At 42.1% G+C, this 26225-nt stretch overlaps 1 long non-coding RNA gene across 1 annotated transcript in view; it reads right to left on the bottom strand.

The window, feature by feature from the left end:
* The window catches only part of LOC139439953 (uncharacterized), a 74042-nt gene that overhangs the window by 16985 nt on the left and 30832 nt on the right, over positions 1–26225 (bottom strand). Inside the window, exon 2 of the long non-coding RNA XR_011650017.1 lies at positions 16432–16512. This is a non-coding gene — a long non-coding RNA (uncharacterized lncRNA). The remainder of the gene's footprint in view (positions 1–16431; positions 16513–26225) is intronic.

Consider the following 26225-nt stretch of genomic DNA (forward strand, 5'->3'; position numbering starts at 1 on the left):
TATACTTATTACTTCTATTTGCTATAAACTTATTAAAATTTCAGGAAAGACAGACGTTTTAAAATTTTTATTTTACACTTCTGATGGTCTCTAGAATTAAATTGTCTTCTTCCATTAAAATTCCTTTCTGTGATATTTCAGAAACAATTTTAAATAAATTAATATATAATTACTTAATAGAATCTTTATCAATATTGTCATCAGGAGAATAATGAGTTAAAAATGACCCAATGTCATGGAAGATATTTGGATTGTTTGTCCCCAAATCTCTTGTCTTAAAAGGCAAATGTCTCTACAGGTAAAATTGGGTGTATTTTTGTTTGTTTGTTTTTTACCCGGGTAAACAGATCACTAATAACTCCCTTATTTTAAGTTCTGGATTGTGGCTCCTATAGGCAGCAAGACAAGGTCAACTGATTTGACTGCATGTGCACACATCAGAACTCCAGTTAGATGCTGCAGGACTCTTTACACCTGAGTATGCATTTAGTGAATGCTCAGAAAAAAGACACCAGAAAATGTTACAAGCAAAAGTTTAAAGACTGGCAGAGAAGGGGCCATGTATGCTCATATGGCAACTGAAGCAAGTTTCATTTATCACTAACTATAATAACCACAGCAATACTTTTATTTCACCAGGCCCTTTGCTCTTAGAATCTCTATACACTTAGGCAATTCACAACTATCCCCTACATACTCCACCACACGAAGAACAATTCCTGCCCCTTACTATTTGGTGCACAAACAGGTAAAATGCGGAGGTAAGGTCAAAAGTATTAGTAAGTCCTGTGGAGGGGAGGGTGTTGAGGGGGTGGGGAAGCAGAGGGCTGTGTGGTCTGAGAGCTGGGTCAATAAAAGACTCTTTAGGGAATAAACATTAGAGTCTAAATCAACTCTGCCTCAGGTTCATGGTTCCAAGTTTATCAGTGTTAAACTAAGGCAATTGTAAGCGGTACCCGAATTCTCAGAACCAGCATGCTCTTTAAGGACAGAGTTTAATTTCATTTTAGTACAAGTGAAATATGTTTGCAGTCAGTAAGGATGGGAGAAGGAACCAGCTTTCTGGATTCTCTCATGTTTACAATCAACAAAAATAAATAAACGAAAACAGAAGTAACATCAAAGAGAGCCGAGGGAAGGAATTAGTTCTGTCACAGGTAAGAAAAATTGAGGAAAACTTTCTTGTAGAGATTTGGGGACAATAGGATTTGTACAAATTGAAAGAAATAGAAAAGAGAAAACAAGTCCATTGCCAAAGGCTTAATACCCAGCCAAGGATGAGCAAAGCCAGCAGGCTCTGTACATTCAAGTCTAAAGACTTGCAGGTCTGAGGATTTACAATTATTGAAACATCTTTTGAAAAAGCACACAAATATAAATAGAAGTCATTTATACCTACTGGAAGGAATTTTTCAACTCAACACAAACTGAGCTTTTCCTAGTTAAACAGAAAAGAGTCCAGAGAGACACAGGGGCAGCATGAAAATGTGACCCCGGGGCACGGCGGCAGCCTTGTGTGAGAGCCCTTCAACTGAGAGGTTGGGCAAGGGGCACGGACAGAGTGGTCCCTGAGGGTGTCAGCAAGTTGGATGGAGACCCAGCAACACACGACAAGGGAGGTCAGATCTGTCTCCCCTGCCACGCTGCGCTCAATGTGCCAACCAGTCCCTGGGAGAATCTTGGGTTCACAGAAAAGTGATTTAAGAGTCTCATTCACTTTTGCATGTAAGCAGAGTAAGCAGGACACAAGAAAATCTGATGTAAAGATGCAAAAAGCCTAGATCTTGGCCCGGGAAAACAAAGACTTTCACTCTCTAGGCTTGCTGATGGTGAGACAGGTGAGAGGAAGTCTGCACCAGATATTCCTAAATTCTCCTTTCCCATGCTTTGGGGTAATGATTTTCAGGATTCTGCTTAATGTGGACAGCAACCTGCCTCAACTCCTGGGACTTCCAACTCCCCTGTGCCTACGCAATTGGATAAATAATCACTACCTAATGCTTTGCCGTTTGGAAAGCATGCCTCCCTTTCATCTCCATCATAATATAATTCTGTGAGCAGAGCAGGAATAATTGTGGAGGGGACCAGTTGCAGAACAAAAGTAGTGACTGTCTTCTGTGATTGTCATCTCTGCTTTGTTCAGACCTGCAAGAGATTTTAATAGAGAGAGAGAAAAGGAAAAGTAAGAAAGAAATTCTGTGGGAGAGGAAATGTTGGCCAGCCCATGTCCCTTCTGTCTCATGGCTTAGAGGCTGGGGTGCACCACACCTCAGTTTGCTTTTCTGTGTTAACTTCCTAGAGATTGGAAAACAACCGTGTAGACACAGGCATAAGCTACCCGAATAGCTTGAGGCATTCCTCTAAAGCTCCAAGTGCCACCAGCTGTGGCAAAGGTATTCAGAGATGATATTTTCTTTTCTTTGTTTATGTTTGATACATGCAGGAGCTGAGGGCACACATCATTCTCTGTAGTGCCAAGCACTTGGCAGATGGTAGCAAAAAACATCAACAGCCAAGGCCTGATTTGGGGATTCGGGAATGGACCAGTGGCATCACTGGTCATCATTGAGGACATCAGTCAAATGAGCATCAAGGATGATGCTTTTAGAAATAAGTTCATGGGGTTGAAGCAATAGTGTGCTTTGCAAAAGGCCAAATAACATTGAAACATGCCAATAAAGAACCAAAACTTTCCTCTCTTTTCGCTCCTCCAGGAAACTAATATATATATAACATTAAGAGATTTATTATAGGTGTTAACTAAAGCAACCCTGGAGATGGGTAAGGCCAAATTCCATAGGGCCGGCTCAGGTAGGAGACTCCTGTGAAGATTTCAATGAATTTCCCAGGAGGAGCTAGCTGGCTGACATAGAGATAGAAATTCTTCTTTCTGACTATTGAAATCATCAGTTCTCTCTTTAAGGTCTCCAACTGATTGCATGAGGAGACTTCTCTCATTGCTGGCAGCAATCTCCTTTGTTACTGTAGATGTAATCACTCATAGATGCAATCAACAGACTAATGACTTAAATTCATGAAATACCTTCACAGTAACAATGAGGCCAGGGTTTGACTGGCCAAACAACTGGACACCATAACCTTGCCATGTTGATATATGAACTTAACCATTAAGTATGTTTTCTATCTGCTATATTTCAACATAACCAAGCAAGCATATATATGTGTATCATACTGAAAAATTTTTTTCTTTACTCTACATCCAATCCATTAGGAATTTATTAGTAGTACTTTCAAATTGCATCCAGAATTTGACCACTCATCCCTTGCCCGGCCACCAACCTGGTCTGAGCTATAACATTTCTCCCCTGAAATATTGTAAGAGCCTCCTAAGGGGTCTCTGTTCTCTTTGGGATCTTAAAAAAACAAAAGCTAGATCACTAATTGAGGGAAGGCTCGGCAGTGCAGCCGTCCAAGCCATGAGACTTGCGCTACAAGACACGGGACTATGAGTAAACTGTAGCCCCCACATGCCCTTGAGTAAACTCAGGGATGGTCTTCAAAGCGCTGAGTCACGGGGCGAGGACAGTGCGCATGCACCGCGCCGCCATTTCATCTCCTTCCGCCATTTTGTCTAGTAAATCTATAGTTACCATATACAGGCATATTGCTGTCCCAACCAACCAGATAATGTTTCCGCGTTCACCCCATATATCTCCCGTCCACTACCCCTTCCCCGGACTCGCTCGCAGATCGCGCATAAGCCCGCGCGCCCTGCCTCCCCTGCTTCTGCCAATAAAGCTGTCTACTTCTGGCCAGTGGCTTGCGTGAGTGTGTAGCACGGTCCCCGTCGCTGACTAGCAGCCCCGGCCAGCAGTCCCCGTTGCACGGCTGGTGAGGTGCGTCGACAGCCCGTGGCTCGCGAAGGCCAGTCGACAGCCCGGCTCGCGAGGGCGGTGCGAGGAAGGCTCCCAGCAGCCACCGCGGCCGCGGTGGAGAAAGCGAAACCAACATCCGTGCCTGCGGCGCGACTCCCTGCCGACAACTAATTTCCCTTCCCGGCTCAAATCCTCCAAACTTTCCTACTCATCTCTAAGTACAAGCCAAAGTCCTCACCCTACCCTATGCCATAAGCCCTGCCCCATTCCCTCATTTCTTCCTCATCTACTCCTTTACCTGCACATTCTGTGTTCCAGCCACTCTGTCCCCTGCTCATGCTCCTCATACATATCAGGCACACTTCTCCCAAACAAGGGCCTTTGCCACAGCTGGTCCCCTCCACCTGAAACGCCCTTGCACAGTCACCTGATAGTTGACTGTCTCCCCCACTTCCTTCAACTCTTGATCAAATGTCACCTTCTCAGTGGGGCCTACCCTGCAATCCATATGGAAAATTTAAAATGCAACGCCCCACTCTCCTTACTCACACTTTCTTTCTTCACAGCAGTTATCACCTTCTAACAGACTATGTAATTTACTTAAGTTATTGTATTTTGCTAGAATATATGCAGAGGTTTTCATCTCTTTGTCCAGTACTCCAAAGGCTTGGTTTAGTACCTGTACACAGAATGCTGAATGAATAAACAAAATTAATATTTGCATAATTATTCTAAATTATTACATGATTCTCTGTTGGTGCATGCTCCATAATGATGGAGAATTTTAAAAAATTAAAAAGATCTCAATGCAGAAAGAAAACACATCACAGTGGACTAGAACAAGGAAATTGTAGAAAGCAGGCCCCGATGCCTCAATTATGTTATATATTAAGACTGGCCCTTTTTAAAACATAACCAGGGAAGCAGGCATGGCTCAACTGATAGAGGGTCTGCCTATCATATAGGAGGTCCAGGGTTCAAACCCAGGGCCTCCTGGCCCATGTGGTGAGCTGGCCTATGGACAAAGTGGCCACACAAGGAGTGCCATGCCACGTGGGGTTTTGGGGTGTCCACCGCATAGGGGAGCCCCACTCACAAGGAGTGTGCCCCGCATTGAGTTGCCCTGCACAGGGAGAAAAAAGTGCAGCCTGCCCAGGAGTGGCACCTGCACACACAGAGAGCTGCCACAGCAAGATGACACAATAAGAAGAGATACAGATTCCTGGTGCTGCCAAGAATGCAAGCGGACACAGAAGAACACAGTTAGTGGACAGAGAGAGCAGATGTGGGTGGGGGGTGGGGGGAAGGGGAGAGAAATAAATAATAAAATAAATCTTAAAAAAAAAACAGGGAAGCAGACTTGGCCCAATGGATAGGGCATCCGTCTACCACATGGGAGGTCCGTAGTCCAAACCCTGGGTCTCCTTGACCTATGTGGAGCTGGCCATGCACAGTGCTGATGCACGCAAGGAGTGCCCTGCCATGCAGGGGTGTCCCCCACGTAGGGGAGCCCCATGTGCAAGGAGTGCGCCCCGTAAGGAGAGTCGCCCAGCACGAAAGAAAGTGCAGCCTGTCCAGGAATGGTGCCGCACACACGGAGAGCTGACACAACAAGATGACGCAACAAAAAGAAACACAGATTCCCATGCCGCTGATAAGGATAGAAGTGGACACAGATGAACACACAGCGAATGGACACAGAGAGCAGACAATGGGGGGAGGGGGGAGAAATAAATAAAAAATAAATCTTTAAAAAAAAAACATAACCAACACTACCTTGATGCCTGTTATCAATCGTATCCCTGGTGCTCATGGAATACTGAAAATAAACAATAACCTAGAATAAAAAAGAAAACTGTGAAAATTACTTTTGGTCACACTGCAAGATTAAGAAGTCAGTCTTAATTCTTTGCCCTTTCTTTGAGCTAACTTTCTGAGATCTGGAAGTTATCAACACTCTACTCTGCCTAATGCAGAGAGTGTGAGAACATACACAGGTTAGAGTATTAGAAAAGAGGAAGAAGAAAAATCCTGAAGAAGTTAACAAACCCCTCTACCCACCACTGTACCAATTCTGCCAGCCAGACACCTTTGTCTATAATTCATTTTAATTTTGGCCCTTTTATAGCCTCCCACCCTCTTGCCATGCTATTAAGTTGCTGGGAAAACAATAAAGGAATAAGGCAAGAAAAGGAAGGGATTAGAATACCCACGCTGCTGGTGAGGTTTATCTAGGTTACCAGAGGGAGGAAATACACTCCAGGAGTTATTGTGATCCTTCTCGTGTCTCTAACAGACTATAAATATACACATTGGAGGTTCAAAGCTTTCTCTTTGCTGGAGCTCTAGAACCTTAAAGAACAACTGAGGCTGGCTGTGGAGGGGAGCAGGGGAGTTCCTAGCAGGCATTACATTGAAACATAGGATAAACACTTAGCAGGTATAGGAGCATCCTACCTTCCATGCATATTTCTCTTTCTCCCAGTCTTCCCCACCTCTCAGGAATGTCTGATCTCTATGTAATTATGTCACAATTACCACAGTTCAGCCCCCCCCATGTCTGTCTGGTTGGCGGCTATTCGTTCTATGGTAGATGGAATTATGTATCTCAGTTTAGATGTGTTCTTAGTCTTAATCTGCATCCTTGTGGGTGAGAACCCATTGTCAATAGGACCGTTTGAGGACGTTATTTTAGTGAAGTTGTGGCATGACTGAATGAGGGTGGACCTTTAACTGGATTACTGGAGTCCTTTATAAGCAGAACAAATTCACAGTGAGTGGAGAAAAGGCAGCAGGCAGGGGAAGGAAGTCAGGGGTAACCCCAGAAGAGAAAGAAGATAGCACTATGTGATGGAAAGCCAAGGAACCCTAAGGATCAAGGCAAGCCAGCTCCAAGCACTACTGATTCCAAGAAACAAGCCTTCTAGCCTCCAAAATCATGAGATAATAAATTCCCTATTTTTAAGCCAACTCACTGTATGATAACTTTCAGAGCAACCTGGCAAGCTGAGACCCCTCTCTGCCTCAAATGCCTCCAGTGCAATGATTTCTTCTCTTTCCAAGTGATGGAGCCCAAAGGTTAGATGGGAAGGGGGCACAGCAATGCCAAGGGAATCATATCTGGCCATTGCTGGGACAGTGTGTTGTTGCATGAAATCCCAATGTGAATGGCGGACGCCCATAATTTGCAAAATTTGCATTCATTTTCTCATTCATTCATTCATACAACAAATACTTATTAGACGCCTAATATGTGCCCAAACTGTGTTACCTTGAGGAGAGTAACTGTTTAATTTTTCTTTTTTTTTAAATGGTACTTGGGCTGGGGACTGAGCCCAGGACCTTATATATGGGAAGCTTGAGCTCAACCACTGAGCCACACCAGCTCCCCTGAGTTGGTTTTTCATTTGTTTGCTTGTTGATTGTTTACTTGTTTTTAGGAGGCACAGGGAGCCAAACTCAGGACCTCCCATGTAGAAACTGCTTGAGCCACATCCACTCTCCCTAATTTATTTTTGTGTTTGCTGAAGGTTGTTATTGGATTATGCCAAGATCCACTGATATAGATTCTGCCCTGAATGATCATGTATTTTTATAAAAGAGATGGGGTGTCTACATTTATAACTCCAGTATCATGTAAAAATTAATAATTCCCATAGGGAAAACACAGAGAAATGTCATTTGATAAAGTGGTGCCAGGGAATCCAGAGAATTTCTGCTCAATTGGGGTGAGCAGGAGGTGTAATGGGGTAAAAATTGAGTCTATGGTATATATAACATTTAAACTGTGCAGAAAAACTGGCTTAGTTTCTGAAAAATAGAAGGAGAAGTGAGGGATAGGGAAAGGAGAGGGGAAAGAGCAGGAAAGGCTACATTTTTCTCCAGATCCCTGCATTGAGGGGAAAGCTCCTAGAACCAGAATCAGTACATGGAAACTGAGAAAAGTACATGCAATTTGACTTTTCTTCCATGCCCATTCTCTGCTTTAGCGTCAACTACTCACCCAGGTCCCACCCTACCTCCCCCAATCCACCGTAATGGATTTAAATCATGTCCCCCACAAAAGGCATGTTCAGATCCCAACCCCCAGCCTGTGGGTGTGAATTTGCAAGTAAGACTTCGAAGGTGTTATTAGTTAAAGTGTGCCCAAATTGTATGAGGGCAGGCCTTAACCCAACATGGCTGAAGTCCTTATAAGAAAAGGAAACACACACAGAAGAGAAACTACGGGAGCAGCCAGGAGCTGGAAGCCAACGGAACTCAAAAGTGAAAGAAGATGCCACCACATGCATTGCCAGGTGACGGAAATTCAAGTAATCCCCAGATGGTTGGCCAGCCAGAAGATACCAACCCTGGGAAGATGCAAGCCTTCTAGCCTCAGCAACTGTGAGCTAAGACATTCCTGCTGTTAAGTCAACCCATGCATGGTATTTGTTTTAGCAGTTAGGAAACTAAAACACACCCCAGCAGTGTCCTGTACTTTTCTGAAGGTGGAAAGACTGTGAAATCAGATTCCTTTATGTCCCTGCTCTGCTTCAGTGTAATTTCTTTCATTTCTACCCTTTTTCCCCTTCATGGTCAGATAATCAACTCTCAGGAAATGACTCATACTAAGGTATAAATTATCAATATTGACACAGCAAGTTACCTCTAAGGAGACTGTTCAGTTTAACAAGAGATAAGCAGCCTTTATACAAATAAATGACATTGAACCTCAGACTGCAGGTGCTTGGGGGAATAGCAAGTGCTATTAGAGGTAGCTCCCCCAGAAATAGCCACATTTGGATGTGGGAGTCTACTCCCCTTCTCTATGTATTTATTTTGGGTCTTTCCTCAGCTAAAATGTAATCTCCTTGAGGGCAGCTTTAGACCATCTCATTTACCTATACATTCAATACCTAGACCAGCTCCTGGCCTATAGTAAGTATTCAGAAAATAGTTAACTGACAGATAAACGAATGTTGCTGGTTTCTGTGCCTAGCAGCACAGACCCGATAAGCTGAGGAAGAAAATGAGAGAAAAAAAAGGTCCAAAATTTTTTTTAAAAATTACAATTTTTATTTTATACGAAGTGCACATTTATTCTTGAAAAAATTAAATAAAAATAAGAGAATAAAAAGTACTTGCAATTCTTTCCCAAGAATCAATTGTTAACACAGTGATGTACCAGACATTTATCCATATCTGTATCTATACCTATATCTATTTTAACAAAAAATCCAAAATTACTATTTTATTGCTTGCTTCTTAAAATTCAATAAATTATGAACATCTTGTCACATCAATAATATCTTATGTCTTTTTAAATGGCTGTTTAATAGTCTAGCACCAAGATGTACCAACAGGACTTTTTTTCTTTATTATTCCCCCCCGCCCCGCGCCCCGTTGTCTGTTCTCTGTGTCTATTTGCTGTGTCGTCTTCTTTGTCCGCTTCTGTTGTTGTCAGCGGCACAGGAATGTGTTTCTTTTTGTTGTGTCATCTTGTTGTGTCAGCTCTCCATGTGTGTGGCACCATTGCTGGGCAGGCTGCACTTTCTTTCATGTGGGGCGGCTCTCCTTACAGGGCGCACTCCTTGACCTTGGGGCTCCCCTACGCGGGGGATACCCCTGCGTGACACAGCACTCCTTGTGCACATCAGCACCGCGCATGGGCCAGCTCCACACAGGTCAAGGAGGCCCGGGGTTTGAACCGCAGACCTCCCATGTAGTAGACAGATGCCCTAACCACTGGGCCAACTCCGCTGCCCCCCAACAGGTCTTATTCTACCAATCCCTATTGCTTTTACCTTTCACTATTACTTATAAAAACACTGTGAAGAATGTCTCTGTAGCTAAATCTTTGTGCAATTTATTTCCTCTTGTAAGTGAAAATATTATCATCATTACTCTTAAAACCTTGTCAATATTTATTGGCCGCATTTTCTGTACCAGGCAATTTACAAAACATTACTGTATTTAATCCTTCCCAAAACACTATTATTCACAGATGAAAAAAATTTATTTTGAAGATACGAATAATTTGCCTGGGATTACCATTAGTCATATCTTTAATGTTTTTGCAACACATTGCCAAATTGTCTTCTCAATATGGATACACAATGTGGAGTGCTTAAGGAAATAACTACAAACAGATCATTTCAGGTAACTTGTCCATTAAGGGTAAGATCACACAAGCTTTAGAGAACTCAGTTCCCATGTTTTATTGACCTATCAGCATTTGATTTCTCCTTGTGTTTATACAAAACCTTTGTGACAAGTTAATCACCTGGTACTACCTGGCAGTGAGGTATTGTGACTCACCACCTAATCTGACTATGGTTTGGGGCTCAGAGTCCAAAAACCTAGGTTTGAACCCCGATTCTATCTCTTTTCCTGCAGTGGGGCCCCTGATCACATCAGTTAACTGATCCAAGCCTTGGTTCCCACATGAAATGGCAAAAATAATACCAATCCAACTCATCTTCCAAGGTTGTGATGATGGGATGAAACTAAAAGAGCTTTACATGCTAGCAAGAACAATAGGAAAGCAAAGTATTATTATTATTACTACGAAGATCATCATCATCATCATCATCCTTAAATCTATTATTGTCCTCATTCAGGCTTTTGCTTACACAGACAGAACCAACCTGATTATTGCTACTACTTCAATGTGAAACAGATATTTTTATCTAAATCCATATAGAACAAATGGAACCATCTCTTACCTGTGTCTATTAGGAACAAGAGTTGTGAGCCTTGTTCTCTTAATTTAGGAACTGAGAGAGATAAGTGGTTGAGACTGGGAGATGTGGTTGGATCCAGAGAAGAAGTAGGAAAGACCAGTGTGTGTGTTTGTGTGTGTCCTGTATAAACCGCCACCCTTCAGCAATAATTAGCTTTGCATCTCATTTTCCTAATCTTTAAAATGAAGGAGTTAAATAATACACTTGGACCCTTCTAGTCCTGAATTCTACAATTATCAGAGGTATTTCCTATCAAATTCCTTTGTACAGGGCTATGAAAGTTTCTTGTCCTTCTTTCCAAAATTGCTGAAATCTCACCTTAAGTGAACAAAAACGTGAATTTATAGCAAAACAATATATGTGATTTAAGTTGCTGTGGTCTACAATTCGTTTTGTCTTTCTGGCAACCATAAAACAGCATGAAATTAAGGTTACACAGAAGATCCCATTAATACTGCCCACATGATCTGGGGGTCTTGAGAAAAGACACTGTGCAGAGAAGTTTCATTTTTAAATTTAATTCCTGCTTGTTAATTAGTCATTCCCAAATGAAAGAAAAGAGGTTAATCTAATACAGGCTTTGAAACAAAGCAGATTAAAGTTAGCTTGTCAGTCAGGAAGAATTCTGAGACTAGTACAAAGAGAAAAGAAAATGGATAATTGATGTTAAGCACGACATGTCAGAAAGAAACTTGAATGATTTCTAAATGGGACTATTCTCTCCCAGGATCTAAGATGTGCTTCACCTCCCCTAAGGATAGGGATGAGACTAATGGCTTTCCCCCCTCTTATGTAAATCAGAAAGCTGGATGTCATTTCACTGCCAAATTATTCTAACATTATTACTTGGCTTTTAGAAGGCAAAATGGGCTGTTTCTATGAATGGTTTGAGACTGTAAAAATGCAAATGACTCTGCCTAATTTACAAAGCCGTTGGTGGGGGTAGGAAGGTTTGCCCAGAGGAGAGAGCCAGGAGGTTCATTCGCTAATTTTTCCACTCTACAGGAGCCAGAAAATCTGTTTAGCAGAGGTGTCTCAGACAATATGTACTGGAGACTGGAACCTGGCTCCTCTGAAAGCCATCAGGGCAGATTGAAAAGCTTTGTCTTAAATCATTTAGACATGAAGTTGGGAAATGACTCCTGTGAGGAAATCCAATTCCTGGAACCAAAGAGATGAAAGCAAAATTTTAAAACCGATAGACAGCAGGGTGTCTTCGAAATGGTATTTGGGGGAAAAGTTTATTGGAAATGATGGGAATGTAATTAAAGTTAATGAAGTGGATGGTCTCTGTCACAGAGGTTGACCTGGGTTTTACATAGTTACTCTGTTTTGGGAAAATACCCAGGAAGGCACCCAGCCCAGCCAGTTATTGTCAGAGGTATGTAGAAGAAAAGGCAAGATCGGAGGTGGATCTTCTTTAGAAAACACTGTGGAAGCTGTGGTGGAGGGTCTGAGATGAGGCCAGCGCAGGGAAAGGATAAGGAGAAGCAAAGGGTGCAGGTAGGAAGAGGAGGATGGTATTGGAGAAACAAACTGGAGGTGACGAGGGGGAGAGAAGCCTCCAGAGACTGGTGGCATCAGTGGTGACAGCCCTGCTGTGTCCTGGAGCAAGCATTGTGGCACTTGTCTGCCTCTCGCCCTCCTCTCCTCCCCATCCACCACGAAGAATGTCCTGCATCTGAGTAAAACAGTTTCCCCTTCATCCTGCCGTGAATGCTCCATATATGGAGCAAATAAGCTATTATTGGGATTTGAAATAAATCAAACCTTGATGTTTCATTTGTGTCTTGGAAATTTGGGGTTTACCAGAAACTACCCTCCTTGCAGGAATGAGACACAGTTATTTCTGCTGTTTTTTTTTCACTCTCCCCTCTCCCCCTGCTGTCTTTGTTGGCTGTGTCCTTTCACTGTGTGAGCATCTGTGTCTGTTTCTCTTTTTGTCTTCTCTTCATTTTCTCCTCTAGGATTCACTGGGATTCAATCCTGGGGACCTCTGACATGGAGAGAGGTTTTCTGTCACTAGTGCCACCTCATTTCCTGGTTTCTGTTGCATCTTGCCTTGACCCTCCCCTTCGTCTCTCTTTCTGTTGTGTCATCATCTTGCTGCATGGTTCGCTGTGGGGGCACTTGGCTTGCTGCCCAGCCATTGGCTTGCCATGCAGTTACTGGCTCACGGTGCAGGCACTGGCTCGCCACACAGGTCACCACATGGGCACTGGCTTGCTGCATGAGCACTTGGCTCACCACATGGGTTGCCAAACCAGTCACTACACAGTCATTTGTTCACTGCATAGGCACTCGGCTTCCACATGGGCACTCAGCTTACCACATGGACACTGGCTAACCACGTGGGTGCTGGCTCCCCACATGGGCGCTGGCTGGCTATGTGGGTCATTGCACACGTACTGACTTGCCGCATGGGCATGCCTTTTTTTTTTCCCCACCGGGAGACCCCAGGGATCGAACCGGGGTTCTCTCATATGGTAGGCAAAAGCCCAATCACTTGAGCCACCTCTGCTTCCCTGTTTCTGTTTTAATGGTGGAATGTTTTGTGAGTTTTGTGTTGTTATTCAATTCCTTGAGACTCCATTCTATTTTTCATGCTCTCTTCTCCTTCTGTTCTCCAGTCTTCCAGTTCAAATGTTCTGTCTTCAAAATCACTAAGTCTGCAATTCAAATCTGCTCGTATGTGCCTTTAATGTTTTTAAAATCTCATCCATCATTTCTTTCATTCCCATAAGGTCTGTTACTTTTCTTTGCAGTCTTTCAAATTGTTCTTTATACTCTCCCAGTGTTTTCTTAATATCCCTTATTTCTTTAGTCATGTTTTCTTTAAACTCTTTGAAATGATTTAGGAGAGTTGTGTGATTATCACTGATTAATTATATTGAATCCTGTATCTCTTCAGGATATTTGGTTTGTTCTTTGGGCTGGGCCATCTCTTCCTATTTCCTGGTATGGCTTATAATTATTCACCAATGTCTAGGCATCTGAATATGTTGGTGAATTTACTCTGATGGCTAATTTCTCTCTCTTGCATATTTTTTTTTCTTCACAGCTCTCTTTTGATATTTGGTTCAACTTATGCTAAGTCTTTAAAATTCCTCAGCTTAACTTTCCAAAATCACACAAGGGACTTAATAGTGGGACGCAAGTTTTCTCCCAGGAGATGGATACAGAGTACAAGGAGAACAATTTTTGTCCATGCAATTTCCAGACCCGACAGAAGATGGTGCTAGTCAGCACACCTTTCAATGGCTGTGTTTCAGTCTCAGCTTGCCTGTATTCCTGTGTTGAATCTCCAGATCTGAGATTCAAAGAGGGCTCTGCTGGCTGAATTCACTGAAGAAAAGCACTGCAACCTCCCCTTCCTTTTCCCTTGAAACAGCTGACTGGTAGGAAGAAGTCTGTTCCACTCTCAGTCAGCTGCAGTGAGCCAGGGGTGTTACCCCAGCTTACTCTCTTGGGGTAGGGATGGGGAGTCCTTCCCAGTGATCACAGGGGCTTCCTAACTTGTTTTTTTTTTTTAATTTATTTCTCTCCCCTTTCCCTCCTCCCCCCCCCCCCCCCACCAAGTGGTCTGTTCTCTGCGTCTATTTGCTGCGTCTTCTTCTTTGTCCACTTCTGTTAATGTCAGTGGCATGGGAATCTGTGTTTCTTTTTGTTGCATCATCTTGTTGTGTCAGCTCTCCATGTGTACGGCACCATTCCTGGGCAGGCTGCACTTTCTTTCACGCTGTGTGGCTCTCCTTATGGGGCACACTCCTTGCACGTGGGGCTCCCCTACGTGGGGACATCCCTGCATGGCACAGCACTTGTTGCGTGCATCAGCACTGCACATGGGCCAGCTCCACACGGGTCAAGGAGGCCCAGGGTTTGAACCTTGGACCTCCCATGTGGTAGACAGACACCCTAACCACTGGGCCAAGTCCACTTCCCCCTAACTTGTTGTTTCTGTTTCTTTATCTCTCTGTCCCTCATACTCCTGGGAGTTGTGTAGCACTGTTCTGATCTGCTGACCCCCAAAGCAGATCCCTGACAGCTTTTGGCTATTTCTCCATTGTTTTTGTGAGAGGATTCAGCTCAGCCTGTCAGTCTGTGGCCATCTTCCCACCATCCCGTCAGCCTTTTAAGATACCTTTCCTGGGAGACCTGGGCCATGCGCATGGGGCACACTGTCTGAGGGGGAAGCATGACCTGGAAGCCATTATTTATGCCTCCCAGAGCACCTTCGCTGCAGGGGTGTGCTGTCCACTCTCCTGGTTTGTTGCTCAGAAACTCCCTGTCTAGGGAATGGCGTATGATCACCTGGATCCACCTACCCCTAGAACCCAGGCAGGAGCTTCGGAGGAGAAGACTGTGGAGCCCGGGTCAGAAGCCGTTCCAGGAGGCAGTGTCCCCGCAGGACATTGTGCAGGCCTGGACTTGCTCAGAAATTTAATTTTCCACCTAGTCAAATTTGTGAGCTTTCACTTTATATCTTTACTTCCTTTGGTCCTCAGAAAGTATCCTCTACATTTGGGATAAATTATATTGTTTTCAACTAGTTTTTCTGTGTGTGTGTGTGTTTTTTCTGTGGTTTCCATGTGATTTTTAATGACTTCGTAATCCATACAGATTGCTGTATTGATTTCCCAGATTACTTTTCACTTGCTTCCAGGGCACATACTACAGAATGCCTCCCTTTTCTGCTGTTTGTCGATGTCTGTTTTCTCATATAATAAATACCTATTTCTAAACAAAATAAAAAATTAACTTCCCTACCCTCAAGAGTCTCACAGTCTAGTTAGGGAGCTCAGTAAGATGTGAACTGTATGAAAGGTAATGTAGAATAGAAGGCAGGATATAAATGCCAAAGGAAGAGTGAGTCTATTCTAAAAGTGGCACAAGAAGTCGGAGGAGAGAAAAGATATGAGAGGAGTCATAGAGCTAACCCAAAAGTAAAATACTGCACATAGCACTGACAATGGAAAGGTGGGGCTGAGGCTCAGAAGGGGTATAGAAGGTGGCTGGCTGGTGGATGAGGACACATAACGCAGGAAACCAAAATGTACAACAGGAAGGAGAGCTCCAAAAGGGGATTCACAGATGGAGTTAGACATGCCCCAGACCAGTCACCATACCTCTAAGAGGCAATTTGGTATAGGAGAAAGGGAGCCAGTTGGCAATCAGAACACCTTGGAGTCAAATAACTAGCTGTCTTCTGTTAGGCTCAATGTCATGCATTGCATTTATGTCCTCACTTGTAGAATTGGGATAAAAAAAACCTATTTCACAGGACAAGATACATAGCAAAGAACCTGATGCATAGTGGGACCATCAGAAAAGTTCAGTCTCTTCCCCTGCTCTCCAAATCCCTTCACCCCTCAATAGGCTAGGAACAGAAAGGGTATTTGCTATATGTCCTTGCTTAACTTGATTCATAAATCAGTTCTATAAACTGTCTTTAGAAGAGGGGAATAGTGGAAACATAGAAGTCCTCTCTGAATGTACAGGGGTAGGAAGAGCCATCTACTATGTTGGGTTTCTTTAAGAAGAGCCTACATTGGGAGTAATATAGAAACAGTTGCTTATTTTATATGTATCAATAATAGAAGACATTCTTCCTTGTTGCAGTTAGCACTTCACAGATAGAATGTTGCTTACTAAATTGAGTTTTGCAAAACTGTGATCAGCCACCTTTCCTTGCCCCCAGTGTTCTATTTAGTCTAATTGCTATCAGCTTTGATCATTTCTTCAAGCTGGCTTATGATAACCGCTGCTCTGAGTCTTACAACAATTTTCCCTCATTCTTGATCAACATTACTCACAAATAGCACTGCTTTTAAGAAGCATTCTTCTCTGTACTGACAATATTAAAATTTTACCTGAAGGGGAGCGGGTGTGGCTCAGTTGGTTGAGTGCTTGCTTCTTGCATGCGAGGTCCCAGGTACAATAGCCAATATGTCCTAAAAATAAATAAATAAAATAAAAAATATATATGTTTTCTACCTGAACCCTGTGATCCTGGAAAAGAGTAAAGGCTAAGAAATCCCCCGATCCTTTGTATTACAGAAAATGGCTTACTGCAAAGAACCCACCTGCCCCATATGACTTGAATAAGACTCCCAGATACTCCCTTGCTTACCTTGTTTATAAGACCATGCACAGCCCCTCCACATTCCCATTCTTTGCCTCATAAATGATTAGCTGAACTGCTTGTCCATCAGTTAGTCAGAACAAAATGCTTCTTAACCAAACATTTGTTAAGTTTCTTTCCTTCCCCTAAACTCATGAATTTTAAGGATACCTCCCAGGAAATAGGATACTTCACCTTAGAACAGTCTCAGATTGACTATGCAGTCACACCACCCTTTCATCCCACTTCCCTACACTCGGTCCTCCTCGATGCAAAGAAAAACTCTTTAGTGGCTGGTGGGCTATTTGATCAGAGTGTTCTCCCTATTCCAGCAGTCCCCTCCCTCTGCTGCAATAGCGCCTTTCCTCCTTTGCAATAATCCTTCCAAATAAAGTTACTCCATACCAAGGCCAGGCTTGCTTTTTATTTAACAATACAGTTAGAATCTGTATTTGTCTTCCTGGAACTAAGGGCCAGAAGGTGATGGAGGAAGAGGAAATTGCCCAAATAGAAGTCATCTATTTGGCTATGTACCCAAAAATAAATATACTGAGCATTATACTTAGGCTTTGTGGTTACACACAAGATTTATAGACTAAGAACTAGTTTCTGCATCCCTGAGCTTTTTGGCACCTGTCTTCCTTCTTTTTGTCATTTCCAGTTAGTTGCTCCAAAGATAATGATGTCAAAACGAACTAAAATCTTTGACATTAGGGTGTTGGCAGACACATTCAGAATATGCAATAAGGATTAATTACAATGAGGTTTTTTATTATTCTAAAGGCATAGAAATGTTAAGATACATCTTTAAAAATTTGTTCCCCCTTAAAACTCTGCCTGCAGTGTGAATAAACTGCTATAAGATCTGGTCAATAATCCAAATAGCTTTAATGTGGTTAATAGCACACGTTTTTACCGCCATTGTACCTCTAATTAAAATAGCATTTAAATTTTAAATAGTGTATCAGGAAAAATGTAAAAACCTTTGAAATGGGCAAAAAAGAAAATATTGGGTACTTTCAGTGGAATATTACATGTTGTCTAATGAATCGTTCAGAGTTATCTGATTTTGTAAAATCTGTGCCTTTCACTGTCTTTGACCAAGCTATTTTACAACTTTCTAAGTTGTAGAAAACTGATAATGTAGCAGAGAGAAATCAGGTGTACACAGTACTGAAGGCCAGGACAAGAGAATTTTGAGAAGAAAGATTTATTACGACCGGTTAGACTCAGTGGATTCTTGTCCTAATAAAAACTGAGCCCCAGATAAGATTTTTGGGTCCCTTTTATACAGAAGATGTAGGAGTGGGGAGTCAAACAGTGCTTATATGCAAAAAGACTTTTTGTTAGTTTCTTCAAGTGTTATCTGAGTATCAGATAGGTTTTGTCCTCCAGGTGAGCTTGAATTAACACATTTAGTTTGCATCCTCCCTGAATATCCAAAGCCTACCTCTCACTTGGCGCTCCAGGAAACGAGTCATACTTGGACATAGAATAAGTTTGAATTTAGGCACAGGCCATACTAATAATACAAATGAATCTGATCAATAAAGATGCAAATGGATTGGGTCCAGTGGAGATTTGATTGCTTCCTGCTATGGAAAAGACAGTTTTACATTTATTAAGAAATTCACTTCAGTATTCCTTATTACCTATACATGTGTTGGTTCTACAGATTTGCCTTTGAACTGGTTGTAATGTCTAACTGGTTGCCTCATCAATGACTTAGGTAAAATCTTTACCATGTATTCATTTTATATTTGTAGGAAAGTCTAATTTTACCCTTTTGAAAATTTCCTTTAACAATACCAAAGTAAAATGATTATTGATAACAATTCTTAAAAGGATGAAAAACAATTTAGGGTAAGATTTACTTAGCATGTTTAAGTAGATAAATTTACCAATGATAATTCCTAACAAGCCTGCCAGAAGAACTGTGAAATCTCTCTGAGCTTTATTTCTGTGTGGTCATGTCCCTCAGAAAATCTTATCAGTTCCATTTTTTCCCACCTGGGCCCTTACTCATCTTCTCCACTTGGACTATTTGTAGAGTTGTGTGCCCTTCCATCTCTGCTCTTCTTGGTCCATGTTTTCCTCTTTTTTTGTTTAGTCCCTTGTCTTTGAGGTTCAGGTCCTACAGAATCTTCCGAGAAATGATTCACAAGGAACATATATTTATATTTAACATTGCCAGTGTCAAAATATATCCTTATTCTATTCTCACCCCTTATTTTTAGTTTGGAGATAGAATTGGTCAAAAAAACAAAATGATTTCCTTAGAATTGTGAATACATTTCACCATTGTCCTTTTTGTTTCCCATTTCAATATTGAGAAGATGAATGCCATTCTTATTTTTGCTCTTCTGGGAATGATCTATTTTAACCCCTGAAAGCTTTTAGGATTTTTCTTTTTATTCTCATCTTACAGAAATTTCATAATGAAGTCCCCTGGTCTGAGTCTTTTTCTTTCTTTCTTTCTTTCTTTCATTGTACTGTGTTCATGGTGGGTTCTTTCTCTCTGGGAACAAATTCTTCTATTATAAGACATTGACTTGTATTATTTTAATAATTTTCTCCCCTCAGTTTCTGGTTTATTGTTTCTAGAACTGTTATTATCTAATAGATTGATCCTTGAAATTTCTTATTTTTTCTTCTACTTTTCAGGGCTTTTTGATGTTTTGTTTATCTTTTGTTTTCTGAGAAGATTTCTCCAACTTTGTCTTCCAATTTTCCTTGATTTTTTCCCTTTTATATTTTAGACTTCCAAGAGTACTTCCTTGACTTTGGCTGTTCTTTTCCCTAAGATGTAGGTCTTATGCTATGAATGCAATAACTTCTCTTGCTCTTTGAAGATTTTAATTTTAGACTTTTATAAGTTTTCTTCTACTCCCTCAATTTTCTGTTTCCAAAAACCATCTCCTCAACACTGAGAGTCACCTGGCTCTGCCTGGTTTCCCCTCCCTGTACCTTAGCCTGAGAACTCTCTCAAAGCAGTACATCTTTGTTTTCTGTCTCTCAGAAAACACTGTCTTCATTGCCTCATGTCCAGTGACTCAAAAAACGGATTTTGTATACTGCATCTGTTTTTTTGTTATCTCCGTTTGGAGGGTAAATCTGGTGCCTCTTATTCCATCTTAGGAAGAAACAGAAATTCTTGACAGGTAGTAGATAGACATAGATAGATAGACAGACAGACAGACAGACAGACAGACAGATAGATAGATAGATAAGATAGAGTTATAGCTAACATTTTTGTAAAAAATAGACACATTTCTAGGAGATCTTATTGCTTCAATAATTTCATTTCTTTTCTTTCATTTTCTGGGTATAACACATTTACCTCTTATTCATATTTTTTACTAAATTTAAAAGACTCTGCTTAGCAAACAATGACTAGAAATAGTGCTGGAGGAGAAAACCTTGTCCTTCAAAATTTCTCGTGTTTTAATCCTTAAGCTTAATGCTGACTTGTGGTTTAAAATGTCTTTAATTTTTGTTTGGTAGAGAATGTATCCATCTATTAGTTTTACTATGTATTTATGGGTTGCTATTTTTTAATTTGAAAGTCATTATTTTTTTTTCTCTTTTTTTGTCTTTATTTATTTTTTTAATGTTACATTCAAAAAATATGAGGTCCCCATATTACCCCCATCCTACTCCTCCCCCCATAACAACAACCTCCTCCATCATCATGAGACATTCACTGCATTTGGTGAATACATCTCTGAGCACTGCTGCACCTCATGATCAACGGTCCACATCATAGCCCACACTCTCCCACAGCCCACCCATTGGGCCATGGGAGGACATAGAATGTCCGGTAACTGTCCCTGCGGCTACAGAGACCCACAGGTTCTATGGTCATGGCAGATGGAGTTCAGTGCCATGTCAGTTGGCCCTACTTTGGAGTTTGTGTTTCTGTGTGATGGAGCTGGACTCAGATGTGATCTTTGTCCACAAGTCTCTCCTGCTACTTTTACTGGAACTGTAGTTGGTGCTGGGGTTTAATGTATACCCAGGGGACCTGAATCTCTGGACTGACCATGTGATAGCCAGGCCCTGAGCCTCAACAGACTTGCAACTCCTACGCTCTGGTTTATTGGACTCACCCCACTCAGCTAACATGGAGGTGAAGAAGGTCAACCACCACACCAGGGAACCAAGAGTGCCTACAACTGAAAGCAGGAGAATTGCATCCAGCATCCATGTGGAATCTAAGCCCCCTCTTGATATAGATGTGGAGTGGACATAAACATTCTACGGTCCACAGGATGGAGGAATAGAGTATGGATTAGAGTGGACTTATTGATATTCTATTCATGAACTATTGGGATTAGTAATCGAAGAAAATGTGGCATTGGTGTGGAGAAAGTGGCCATGGTGGTTGCTGGGGGTAGGAAGTGGGAGGAAGAGACGGGTGGTGAAAGCCATTATTGAGCTTCATTTAATTTCTTTTGACAAACTGCTACTTAGAGGTTTGAAATAATTCACCCATGAAACAATCTAGGCTGGATATTTTCAGCAGTGGCCCAGAGGCATAGGAGTTAGAGAGGTGGGTGGATATCTCTAATAATCTTTTCCAGTTCTTCTGTAGTTGTTAGTTTGTTCAGCATTTTTATATCTTTTGAGGTTACTTTTGTTAATGTTCAACTTCTTAGAAAATTATCCTCTCATCCAAGTTCACATGTTCATCTGCATATAATTCTACAAAGGGCTGTTTAATAATATTTTAGATACCCTCAGAATCTGTGGTTATGTCTAATTTCTCCTTTATTATAAATACATAATTGGTGGTGATTTTTCTTTTTGGTTTCTTGATTAAGCAAGGTAGAGTTTAGCATGTAGTTGAAATGTAATGAGTTCTGAAGTAAAAACGCCTGGATTCAATGCATTCTCCACTACCCTTTGTCCTCTTCATCTGTAAATGGGTATACCTATCAGGACAGATTCGATTATGTTATGCAAACAAACAACATCAAAGTCTCAATGACTTGCCTTGCCATCTCTTGTGTTAACTGCAGGTTGACTACATCTCTGCTCCATGTTGTCTTCTCTCTAGGACCCCGGCTGGCAAAGTAGCCTCTATCTGGAATATCTGACTCTTAGCTGGGTAGAGTATGGAGACAGGGAAAATAACATGCTGGCTTTTAAAGCTTCTGCTCAGAAGTGATATCCATCAGTTCTGTTCAGATCTCACTGGTCAACACAAGCCATGTGACCAAGCCTACCTCAATCAGGTAGATAAAATCAATCCTCCTCCAGGAGGAACAGCAGATATCTTGAGAATTATATAGTCTACCAGAGTGGGATGATATTAATCAGGTTGTAAGGATCAGTGAGAATCCCCTTAACCTACTGTGCACAGTGCTTCACCATAGAGAAGGCTTAATAAATTATTTCATTAAATTCAGCAAACATAATGTAACAACTGCTATGCTATGCACCCTACTAGGTACTAGAGGATATAATATATTTTATTGCCAGGATTCTTAGTTCCAAACCCACTCCAGCTAAATTCATCAGAAAATTAAACAATTAATGGATATTAGGCAACTCCCAGGATCTGCAGGAGGGCCAGACAACCCGATTTGGACCCTACATATCCATCAACAATTCCCATTCAAACTGTAGACCTATTTCAGAGCAGAGCCCCATGTCCCCCACACACACAGGACATTGACATCACAGATTTCCCCAACCGTGCTGAACACCAGATACCAGAACCTTCATAACTATTGCCCGCTAAAAGACACATGTCTCTCCTTCCACCCTTTCCAAGACATGGATTCCACACAGCACCCACTTCTTCAGGCAGTTGCTTCTAAATCAGAGTCTCACACTACTTATTCTGACCACTAGAGCCTGAGCAATTTGCCTGAATTATAGTTGCAAGGGGATATAGGTAAGTGAATTCTGAATTCTTTCTTGAAGATGCAGGACCCATAAAGAAGAAAACTGGCCAAACTTAGTAAAACTGTTCAAAGATACTAGTTGATCCCAATGCAGGGTTAATGTCTACTATACAGGTATAAAGGGAAAGGTAGACAAGGGCTTTGCCCTCCTAGAGCTTAGAGTTCAGTGAGGATACTGATACTCAAGTCAAAATTAATCAAATATAAAAGTATGAGGAGGTGCACACAGTACTATGAGAGATTATAATATTCAGGCCTAGCAGATGGCCCAAGATTCCCTAAGGAAGCAATAATTGAGCTGAGATCTGAAGAAAGAGTAAGAGAAATTTATCAGACAGTGCGGAAAGAGCCTAATGGGCAAAGGGAATGATTTGGGCAAAGGCTCCTATCAGAAGAGCCAGGGAAACCCTTGAGGTGCCGAAAGAGAAGCTACCACATTGGTGCATGGGGTAAAGATCCTGCTGTCAGAAAATACTGGAGAAGTTGGTAGGGCTGCACCTCGGAATCCCCCACCATGCTCTGAGAATCTCTAGCTGCATGGACCTCCTCCCCACAGATTCTGATTCAGTGAGCACATCATGAGATAGAAGCATGTACAATTTTAAAACGTACAACTGTATAGTCAGGTTTGAGAAGCATCAGTCTAATGGTGAGTGGAAAGGGGAGATTGGTGACAGCAATCAATATTTTTTTAGACACCGACCATTTGCCAGGCACTGTGCCTTATCTCAGCTTTGTATTAATTAGCTTACGGGTTAGTATTTTTAACAGGAAGTAACTTACTCAACGTTCTGCAGATTATAAAGTGAGGAACAAGCTCAGAACTCACACCCCTCTGGTTCCCAAGCCCACTGTGTAGCCCAGGGTGGAAACAAAGCCCCAGGCCGGTGACTCTCACCATGTGGTCCTAGGACCAGCAGCATCAGCTTCAACAGGAAATTAACTCAGGGGCCCCACCCCACACCTACTGAATCAGAAATTCTGGGGGCAAGGCCCAGCAACCTGTGTCTGAACAAGCCCTCCTGATGAATCTGATTCACACCAAAGTCAGAGTCAGTGCATGAGACCAGTTGTTCTCAAGTGTGTTTGATGGAAGGTTTCAAACTGCTTTTAATATTTTCCTAGCATCTTTTTTCCTTTGAGCATTAAACAAACAAAACAAAAAAGTCTTAGAAGTGCTTCTCCGGAAGGACCTCATGTTGCTTCTGTGAATCTGCTGTCGGCAGCAGTACAGTAGCTACTGTTATGTTCGCAGATGTTACTGCACCGAGTTAAAAATAGGCGGACAGAACCCGTCCCAAGTGAGTTATCAGCATGTGCATTCCCTGGAGAAAAGAGAACACAGACGGAGTATAGAGACTTCCTGTCCCTTTGTACGTAAGAATGTAGACCGGGGGAGTGTTGTTAGAGCTCCAGAGAGGACTCCCAAATATCCTTAATAAAGGAAATCCAACAACAGGGGCCCCTGACAGGACAGGGCTACCCCTAGGAAGCCTGAGTCAATCACCATGCATGCCTTTCTTAACAGTATGTGCAGGTAAACCTCATTCAAAAGAATGTGGTAAGCAGTGGGATGGCCAGAGAAAGTCAAGGAGGGAGCAGAAGATGGTATCTGCCAGCAGTCCCACTAAGGTGTTTGGGATGTAGACGCCCTTTATCCACACTGACAGGCAGAGCATCCTCCTCTTTTCTTCCCCTGCCTGAGCCATTTTCCTCATCTGTCAGGGCACCCAAAGGTCTGAGATTTCCCCAAAGCTCCTTACAGAGGATGACTGACCCAGCTTACCATGCCCTGAATGGGCTGGCCTCTGGGAATTGTGGTGTTAGGTCACAGTGCCTCTTTGTCATTTATATGCACGTGTGTCAAATGTCAGCTTGGTGCCGAGGCCAAGCCCAGATCTGAGGGAACAGTGGCGATACCAAACAAATAAACTTTACTTTGGATCTAGATCCTAAGACAGAATTATACTGGCCTTTGAATTTTCAAACAGGGTACCAGAAAGTTTAGGAGATTGGTAGAAGGGGGAAAAAGGCTAAATAGAAACCAAAAGCCATCAAGTGTTTCATCAACAATGATGGAAAAAGGACAACTCAGTTATACCCATAGAAAATGTGTTTGTTTCTCTGCTCACTGCAGAGTCAGGCCAGTGTGTAAAATCTTAGTAACCTCTTTATTTATATGGTAGCCAAAGAAAGATTAAGAAGAAAAATATATTTGCTCTTTTACTAAGTAGGCACCACAGGTGGGCGTTGGTGTTTCCCTCTTTTTTTGCCAAACAGTTCTCTTTGCCAGGGGCTAGTTACACAGGAATGGCTTGATTCTAAATGAATATTTCTCTATAACAAGGTTTGTATAACAATGCACCATTTGTGAATGATATTGAAATGTCTACAAAAGAATGAAAGTGGGAGCTAGGGTCATGATCTGAAAGGAAACCGGATTATTTAGTGAACCAGAGTCTATTAGGTGTGAAGGTCCATCAGACTCTCACAGGAGAAGAAAACTCCCAATGAGATTAAACAAATCCCATCAACATGACTCAAACTGGCATTCCCAATCAGTGGAGCCCAGAGCCGTTACACAATGTTTGGCATTTCCCCAGCTAACAACCATGGTGGGGACATTTCTCCTGGTGCTATGCCCTCCTCACTGACAAACCAAAGAAGTTGCTCTTGAATCAATATATCCTGAAGATTTACAAACATATAGTAAACTTTTGCCTTTTTTTTTTCATTCTCCCAGCACTTTTTAATACCTTTCCTCACTACAGATACCAGATGTCCTTTCTTAGACTCCCTTGCAGCTAGGGCCTGGCATGTGACTTAGATTTTACCATCAGAACCATCTACTTCAGACTTTGCTTTGGAAACCAGTAGCATAAAAGGGCAAATCCCATACAGATTCCATTGTAGTAAAGATGTTAGCAGCTGGTCTGGTGCTAATGGCAGCAGTGATAAAGGTTATAGTGATAGCATCTAAATGTCCCAGCACTGAATGTGGAAACAGAGCTGTTACCCCCAGATCAGATCTTCTGTCCTATTGGGACATTAGATGCTATTGCTAGAATCCTGTATTAGTTAACCAAAGGGGTGCTGATATGAAGTACCAAAAATCTGTTGGCATTTATAAAGGGGATTTATTTGGGGTAGAAGCTTACAGTTACCAGGCCATAAAGGATAAGTCACTTCCCTCACCAAAGTCTGTGGCCATATGTTGGAGCAAGGTGACTGCCGATGTCTGCCAGGGTTCAGGCTTCCTCTTCCTCTTAAAGCTTCATGGTTCCAGCTTCTTCCAATCTCAGCTGTAGGTTGGGATAAGTCTTGTCTATCTCCTGGTGCTTGTTTCTCACTGGATTCAGCTGCTCTGTTCTCTCCACAAGGTCAACTGTAGACTATCAGGCTCTTTTCCCAGGACCTCTGCCATGTCTATGAAGCTGTCTCTCTTTCTCTGTGTGCTTCTTCTCTGTGTATTTACTTTCTGGGACTCCGGCATCAAAATTCAACTCTCTGTGTTTCCCTTCTCCATGTGAGAGTCTGTTTTATACCCACCAAGGGGCAGGGACACAACCCTGCACGCCCTAATGATGACATCAAATAAAAGCCCTAATCTTGATTTAATAAAGTAAAAGTG

This window comes from Dasypus novemcinctus, chromosome 11 (assembly GCF_030445035.2).
Source record: "Dasypus novemcinctus isolate mDasNov1 chromosome 11, mDasNov1.1.hap2, whole genome shotgun sequence".
In the NCBI taxonomy this organism is placed as follows: Eukaryota; Metazoa; Chordata; class Mammalia; order Cingulata; family Dasypodidae; genus Dasypus; species Dasypus novemcinctus.